Source organism: Schistocerca serialis, unplaced genomic scaffold, assembly GCF_023864345.2.
Source record: "Schistocerca serialis cubense isolate TAMUIC-IGC-003099 unplaced genomic scaffold, iqSchSeri2.2 HiC_scaffold_1370, whole genome shotgun sequence".
NCBI lineage: Eukaryota > Metazoa > Arthropoda > Insecta > Orthoptera > Acrididae > Schistocerca > Schistocerca serialis.
This window is the reverse complement of record NW_026047592.1, coordinates 7,028,416-7,037,320: the sequence shown is the minus strand read 5'-3', so window position 1 is coordinate 7,037,320 and position 8,905 is coordinate 7,028,416.

Sequence of the window (8,905 nt, the reverse complement as noted above, 5' to 3'; positions counted from 1 at the left end):
AAATATGAGTCTGCATGGTAGCTACATATGGAATAAATGACAACTTCTTGTGTGCATTCATCAAGTCACCTACCCCAGTAGGTGTCTTATCTACTAAAAGTAAATGTCACTGTTGTGCTTTCAATAGATGTGAACTGCACCCTGAAAATGGTATGTCTAGTTTGCAGTTGTACAGAAGCTTTTTATTTTGAAAAATGGTTCAAATGGCTCTAAGCACTATGGGACTTAACATCTGAGGTCATCAGTCCCCCAGACTTACAACTACTTAAACCTAACTAACCTAAGGACATCCCTGCCTGAGGCAGGATTCGAACCTGCGACCGTAGCAGCAGCACGGTTCCGGACTGAAGTGCCTAGAACCGCTTGAACACAGTGGTCAGCTTTTATTTTGCAAAGAAATTTTTGATAATAAGATGAACTGATGCTGGTACTTGCTACTGAAACCAGTAGTACTTAGACACAACAAAAATGTGACTACAGAATTAAGAATAATTTTTCCAAACAATGGAGTTTTTTTTTCAAAACAACACCACAATAGAGGAAACTTACTTTAAACTAAAGACACAAAAGAAAAAAAGAGAAACTGTAAAGATCTTGAGTCTCATTAGACTCTCTTGGGAGGAAAATATAAGATATTTAATTGGTAAACTTGCAAGGCATACTTTTTTATGTTGTATAAACTACGAAACAGTTAGCATCGTCAGCTAAAATTTACTTCCTCTGTCTTAATATACCTTCCTTCACTTACAGCTGCAGTGTGGAGACAGGGGTGAGGGTGGGAGCGGGGATGGGGGTGAGGGTGAGGGCGTACTGCTTTAAAATGGTGATTATTGTATTGATATTCTTAACAACAGATTTATATCTTTTGCTTATGAAAGTCTGCATGCAATGACAGCTGCATTAGTAATACCTTCACAGGGTCGTATTCAAGTTGCAAGGCTAGAACTATGCCAGCCGTGACACGCTCCCAGCCTTTCCTCCTTGTGATCTGGTTGTAGCGTCGGGACTGCAGGGTGTCTAAGCTGATGTTCAGACCGTCAAGCCCTGCCCTCTGCAAGGCAACCAGCTGTCTTGTCAACATGAGGCCATCGGTTGTCATTAAGACACTTTCGAGATATTTTATTTTCTTCAAGGCACCTGTGAAACAGCAAATTATTCTAATGAAACTGAAACAAATAATTTGTAACATTGCTGCTGCATATGAAACAAAACTCCAGTTGAAAAATTGAAAATACAAATTCCTTAAAAGTTAACTGTACATTTGCCCTAATACCAAGAGATATGAAGGGTTAATAATCTGAATTGAAGAATGCAAGTTAAGATAGCAATGAAAAAATAATTAGAGGCATAAGATCACCTACTGCAACAGGGAAATGGGAATCAATATGAACCATTACCCAGCTACTGTCAACTGATTCCATGTCTCCATGCACACTGTATAAACCACTGTGGGTTGTACGACAAAGTACATTCTTGTACCACACATTACGGGTTTTCCCCATTCAATGCTCATGTGGAGTGTGGGAAGAATGATTCTTTAAATGGTTCTGTGCATGCTGTAATTAATCTTGCCTTCATGGTCCCTATAGGAGTGATACATATGCGGTTATTGTATAATCCCTAAATACCTCACTTAATACAGGTTCCTGAAATTTCATAAGTTAGGTTTTGTCATATATTTGGCATCTATCTTCACTTGTCTGGCATTTCCAATTTTTAGTAGCTTCTTGATGCTCTCCCATGCATCAAATAAATCTATGATCAATCATGCTACACTATTTTGTATGCATTCAATGTCTGCCATTAGCCTTATTTGTTATGGGTCATACTTAAGCAATATTCTAGAATGGGCCACACAAGTATTTTGTAAGCAATGTCCTCTATAGACTGATTGCATTTTCCAGTATCTTACCAACGAATTGAAGTCTGCATTCTGCTTTGCCTACAAGTGAGTCTATGTCACCATTTCATTTCATCCAGATATTTGTATGAGTTGACCAATTAAGACTGTGATTATTTGATAATGTAGTCATACAATACTGTCTTTTTTTTGTTTTGTGATGTGCTCCAATTTACATTTCTGAAAACTTAAACTCAGTTGCCTATCTTTGGACCAAATTGAAATGTTATGATGTGACTCAAATTTGTGCATATTTTTTTCAGGCAATAATTCATTATAGACAACTCTATCATCCAGGAAAAGTATGAGGTTCCTTATAATATCGTCTTCCAGAACATTAAGGTACAACATTAATGTAATGATATAAATTACTATAACTGTATAAATAAGTTTATAAGTGTGTAAAATACATTGAACAATTTGTTACAACAAAACATTGTACTGGTATACTCAGCAAGATGTTAAATCAGCAGATAGCTACATTTTATGTTCAACATTTTGTGTACAGCATATATGCTGGAAAGGATTTATACCCAAATTAAATAAATCTGAAGAAATGGTAGTGTGTGTCTGGAAAAAAAATCCATAAAAACTCATACAGTCCAATTTGCTATTATGTCACTGTTACTGAAATATATTACAAAGTAACTGAATTCGATGAACATTCTCAGAGTACAATATGCCTCAGAGTGAAATGCACAGCAATGTCAACATTATTTTTCAAGGCTATGTTTGTGAAAATGGATGAAAGCAAACCACACATTTTGTTCTCAATCTGCGGAAGCATTATGCACTGTGAAACACTGTACTGCTGTTCTACATAAAAGCTGTCTCATTGCCAACATCTTTCCCCTGCTGGCGGTTCTACACTTCTCATCACTGATTCAACACGTTGTAAGATATTTTATGCTGTATGACACCACAGTCCAGTCTGGTTAGGACAGCATAAAAAAATTTATGAATTTCAGTATTGAAACTGGAACAGCAGAACAGCTCTCATCACACTGGCTATCAAATCGAGGTTGGATTACAGCCATGGGTACATCATTTCATGCTACACAACTGTATGTCATATGTCAGAGTTCTTCAACTGTAGTGGCTGGCGACTGGTGGCTGGCGACTGGTGGCATACCCATCTCTTGGCATCCTGTGAACAGACGTTCTCCACAGGTGACAGATTTGAAGAAAATGCTGGGTACGGCAACAGTGGAACACTCTCTGTATCGAGGTAGCTCAGTACAACTCAGGTGATGTGTAGTCTTGCATTATCCTGTTAAAAGATAGCATCACGGAGCCCTTGAAAATAGGGCACAGCGATAGGCCTTAACAAAACACAAATGCAATGTCTGCTGTCCAAATTACTGGCTATGTGAACCAGAGGTTGTGACATGTATCCAGTTGCACCCCATACCATCACATCACATGCTGGACCCGCATGAGAATGACAGGTACAATCTGGCCAGGTCTGTTGGCATTAGAGCCTCCACACACAAGTACATCAATTGTGACGATGTTGCAGAACCGAGACTCATCTGATACGATGACATAGTGCCATTCCTGTGTCTGGCATTGTTGTCAGTTGCACCGCTGTCAGTTCAACTCTCTCAAGAGCTGCATTAAGGGCTTGACAGTCTGTGCTGCTCCAGATACCATCACATTGTCTGTGTGGATACTTGTCTCACTGTATACAAGCCCACTTCCTGACTAAATGTACACAACTTCACTGCAGGATCACGTACGCATGAGCGAACACTTGTCTGCCATCTCAGGTGCTAGTTGGGTGGCACTACTGAGGCCCTCAATGCATTTAGCATGGCCCTCCTGAACCTACCAATTCTATGTTCGCACAAAATGAGATTCTGAGCAATGCAAGCAGCAATATAGTGAAACTGGAATGCTGATAAACATCTCTCCTTCTTCCATTACGCTTAACACGGTCTTCGTGTAAACAACCAACACTGAAATAGAATTTCTGAATGAAAAACCTGCTTTCTTGCATACAGAATATGCATGGGAGTGCTGAAAAGTAATGCCTCTGAATTTTTTATTCTGTTCTCAATATCGGTCGAGGCATGACACGTCACGCATATTACTTGGTCAACTTTCCCACTTCACTGACTCGTGGCACACCCCCTCCCGCAAACAGATGGAGTCGCAATAGGCAGCCCACTCTGACCAGAGATTGTGAATATGTTTACGGTGCACTTCGAGGAAGAGGCCCTGATGTCATCCAAATGGAAATCCATCTTCTTCTTTTCTTCTTCTTCTTCTTCTGTTATGTGGTTAACACACTTGTCATCTGGCCTCATGGAAGAGACAAACTCCACACGCCACAAAATCAAATTCACTATGGAGACCAAAGAAGATGGAAGACTACCATTCCTGGACATCATAGTCAGGAGAATAACGGACAGCACCCTGTGCCATAGCATGTATCTGACTCTAAAAAAAACATAAACGCAGTTCTCCCTATGGCACTGTGAATAATTTCAATAACAAAAACTGAGATGAATGTTGCAGCGTAAATTTAATTTCCATTTTGGCTTTGCATTCAAGATCAGTCTTACCTGAGAGTGCAACATTACATCTTTGGTTAATTTAATTATATGTTCGTTAGATTTTGGTTATAAGGCACGTTTTGCTGCCTAATGTCTCATCTCCAAATACTGGAAACAATCCATGGAGGAAGAGGAGTATGTAAGACATTGGTGGACCAGGTTGGAAGAATCTGTGAATTTCAATACTCTGTAGAAGAGCTCAATCATTTGAAAATAACTTTCAGACCTTGTGGCTATTCTAACAGATATACATAGGGCACTACGTTCTAAAATATTTGCATCTTTCACTGAAAAACAAGCAACTAGAGGAAAAGTTCTCTTGCCATTTGCAAAAACAGTCGCAGATGGCAACCGCCGAGTGCTATGAAGAGAAGGTATTGACGCAGTGCTTAAACCAAACTGAAGACCACAACAGCAGCCATACTCAAGCAAATTGCTATGCAGTAGTTTCAGTGAATTTGACAATGATGTGGCTGCTTTCATGGTGGCCCAGTCATATTGTGGGGTAGGGAATGTCAGTGACTGGGCTGGATTTGTAGGTGACAGATGGATTTTTGGCAAAGCCTTGTATCAATACCTCCTTAATTATTGAGCTGAAAAACTGTAAAAAACATTCATACAATAAAATCACACAAAAAAATTTCCTATTTCTGCAGGTATTGTGCCTTCTGTTTCTTTTTCATTACAAAAACATATTGATTCAAGTTTATAAAGTCACAACTATGTCACTGTGATTTGTGTAACACACATTCTGGAACATGTTCCAGGAATGTCATGAAACAGACAGCTTTAAATACTTACTCTAGCTCATCTTTCAAGACTTGCATGCCAACAACAACACCATCTATCCAATCTGTTTTTATTTCACTTTCATGTAAAGATTTCTCGACAAAGGATGTCATCTGCCATGTAGGCAGTGCAAGAGGAAATTCCACACTCACATTTGGGTAATCAAGTGGATTCTGTGTCTTGTCAGAACCAAGTACAATCAACCCAATTTCATCTTTACCACTGGTAAATATCTGGAAACATATTAAATGGTAAAAATGAGTTTTGTTTATAACAAGTTGTATACCAATTGAAACATCACATACAGATACTCTTTATAAAATTATTTAATTGGATAGATAAAAAATCTACTCACCAAGCAGTGTCAGAACACACACATAAAAGACTGTTGTGATTGGCAAGTGTTTGGATCCAGTGACTCCTTCTTCAGGCTGAATGGTTGCAGGGGAAGCAAGAAGGGTGAAGGAAAAGGACTGGAGAGGTCTAAGAAAAGGGGTAGATTTTGGGAAAGTTACCCAGAACCATGGCTCATGGGTGACTTACCTTACAGGATGAGAAGGAAAGACTAATTGTTGGGGACTGCATCGGGCAAGATTCGGAAACCTGAGAGCTTAAAGGTGGAAGACAGGGTAATATGCAAGACAGAGATTACTACTAAAACTCTACATGAGATAATAAGAGTGAGAACCTAAGTGTATTGTATGCAACAGCTGTGAGAGGGGGCAGTGAAAATAGATGGGAAAGACAATGAAAGATGTAGAAAGCTAAAACGGAGTGAAGCAAAGAGTAATTACAGTGAAGAAAAGCTGAGACAGGAGAAATTAACGTAAATTGAGGCGAGGTGGGTGGTGAGAACCAAGGACAAGTTGTAGTGCTAGTTCCCACCTGCGGAGTTCTGAGAAACTGGTGTCTGGCGCAAGAATCCAGGTGGCATGTGTGGTGAAACAAGTGCCGAGGTCATGTATGCCATGTGGAGAGCATGCTCTGCAACAGGATATTGTGAGTTTCCAGGATATACACTATGACTATGCCCATTTATCCTAACTGATAATTTGGTGGTAGTCATGCAGATGTAGAAAGCTGACAGTGTTTACATAATAGCTGGTATATGACATGTGTCGTTTCTATTTCTCACCTGATCCCCAGTTCTGTGTGACTTTCCCAAAATCCACACCTTTCCCTGGAACTCTCCAGGCCTTTTCCTTTACCTTTCTTCCTTCCCCTTCAATGTTTCTGTCTGGAAGAGCCACTGTCTTTTATGTGTATGTTCTGCTGCCGCTTGGTGAGTAGATTTTTTATCTATTCAATTAAATAATTTTATCAATAATTTATTGTTTTTGTTGTTATAGTTACTCTTTACAACCTACTTAAAATACATCACGTACCCTCCTCTCCACAATTCTTCGAACACATAGTTTTGCCTTTTGTAAAAAATCACTGCGTTTCTGTATAACATACTTGGAGTCAAAGTGTCCAACATCTATTACAATTATAAACAGAAGAAAGAAAGTCATTGTATTTATTGGCAGTATTATGCAATCAAATATTTTGAAAGAGTTCCAGTGGTATAAATTTACAATATCTTACAATTAAATATATACGTTTATTCTTTAAATCATTCAGGTGCGACCTACATGTCTGCTTTAGTTGACAAAGACGGGGAAGCCATGTCAACTAGGCATCAAAGACCGGTCCTAAAAAACACAATGACAGAAATGCATATCGTAGGTCATGGCAGCCAAAAAATGGATGCTATGAGTGAAAGCCCAGGATTGTGCTTGGTGTATTGCTCCCTGCATTCTGCCTCCAGCAATAGCCGTCGCGGTCGAACAGAAAAGATGGTGACACCATATGTCATGCAGGTGCCGCCAGATCATTGATAGCCACAAAAAGGAGAGTGACACTCAAAACAGAACCTTGTGCAAGCCCCTTCTCCTGCAGGGGGGGATGCTACAGGAGGCACCAACCTGTACCCAAAAAGTGTGACATGGAAGAATGTTCTGGATAAAAATCAGGAGTGGGCCATGGAGGCCCCACTCCTTTAAGGTGGCAAGGATGTTATGGCACCATGTTGTATCATAAGATATATACGCAGATCAATGAAAACTGCAAGAAGGAACTGATGCTGAGCAAAAGCTGTTCAGATAGCACACTTCAAGTGGACTAAATTATCTTCAGTAGAGCGCCCTTGGCGAAAAGCACCCTGCATCGAAGCCAAAAGATCCGGAGATTCAAGGACACAATACAGCCTTCGACTAACCATATTTTCAAGTAACTTGCAGGACACTGATTAAACAATCTGGACGACAGCTGTCTGTTTGAAGATGCAATTTATCTGATTTCAAAATTGGAATAACGGCATTTTCTCGCTACTGGGAAGAGAATTCTGCATTGCACCAGGGATGGTTAAAGAAAGGCCAGGTACACTAGCGGAAAAATTTGCAACACCAAAAAATAATTAATGTAGAGTAATGAAATACCAGGAATATGTGGTGTCACCGCCAGACACCACACTTGCTAGGTGGTATCTTTAACTGGGCCGCGGTCCATTAGTACATGTCAGGCCCGCGTGTTGCCACTGTCAGGGATCGCAGACCGAACACCACCACAAGGCAGGTCTCGAGATACGGACTAGCACTCGCCCCAGTTGTATGGACGACGTAGCTAGCGACAAGCAAGTGTGGTGTCCGGCGGTGATACCACATTAAGAAGCTTTGGCTCTCGTGTTTGGTGTCACTAAGTTCCATGATTTCTTGTATGGTCGTCACTTTACCATCATCACCGACGCACAAACAGTTTGTAAATATTGCTGAAACAATGCAGGGGCGGATGCACACCCAAATGGCAGTCTTTTGAATCGGTACAAACCAAGATGCGTGTTAACCACCAAGACGCGCTGGTATTCGGCGTCCACTGGGATTTGCAAGTACGCATCTGCTAGGTCCAACTTCGAAAAGTATTTACCCAGTCCGCCGGGCGTGCTGCACGGCCCAGTAAACTGCCCTCGCACGCGTCTGCGCAGCTGCCGCCTCGCTCTAAACCAGGTGTGCCACGACAGCATACAACTGCAGTGAAATCATGCCTGCGGTGTGCTACTAAACATTCGCGTGAAAATTGGCTGTCACGCCAAGCTATTTGTTTTTACTGTAATAAGAAAGGACATGTTCAAAGTGTTTGCCAGAAAAAGCTCAGATCAGACACTCTTAATCATTCGAGGCCCTTTGCTTCGCGCCGGAATCGAACCAAGAATACTTAGGCTCGTGCACCTTCGCCCATGGACATTCATGTAGTTAATTCCACTTCGTCCAGTGCCACTGTCTCTAACAGTGACTGTGTTCTTCCCACAAATTCTGTGCGTCGATGTCGCCGGAACTCGCGTCAAGTCGCAAGTGCTTCTGTACCAGTGTCAGTTCAAATTGCACGAGACGGTCGCTCTTGTCGTCACCAGGACAATAAACTTTTTGTAGATTTGGACTTAAATGGCAAGGTCATACCATTCCAGCTCGATACCGGAGCTGCAGTTTCATTGCTCAATCATGACACGTACAAACAACTGGGCAAACCTCCGTTGCGTGCCGCAAATGTTAAGTTAAATAGTTATTCAGGTCAGAATATCCCTGTGTTAGGACAGTGCACCCTTCTTGCAACATTCAAGGGA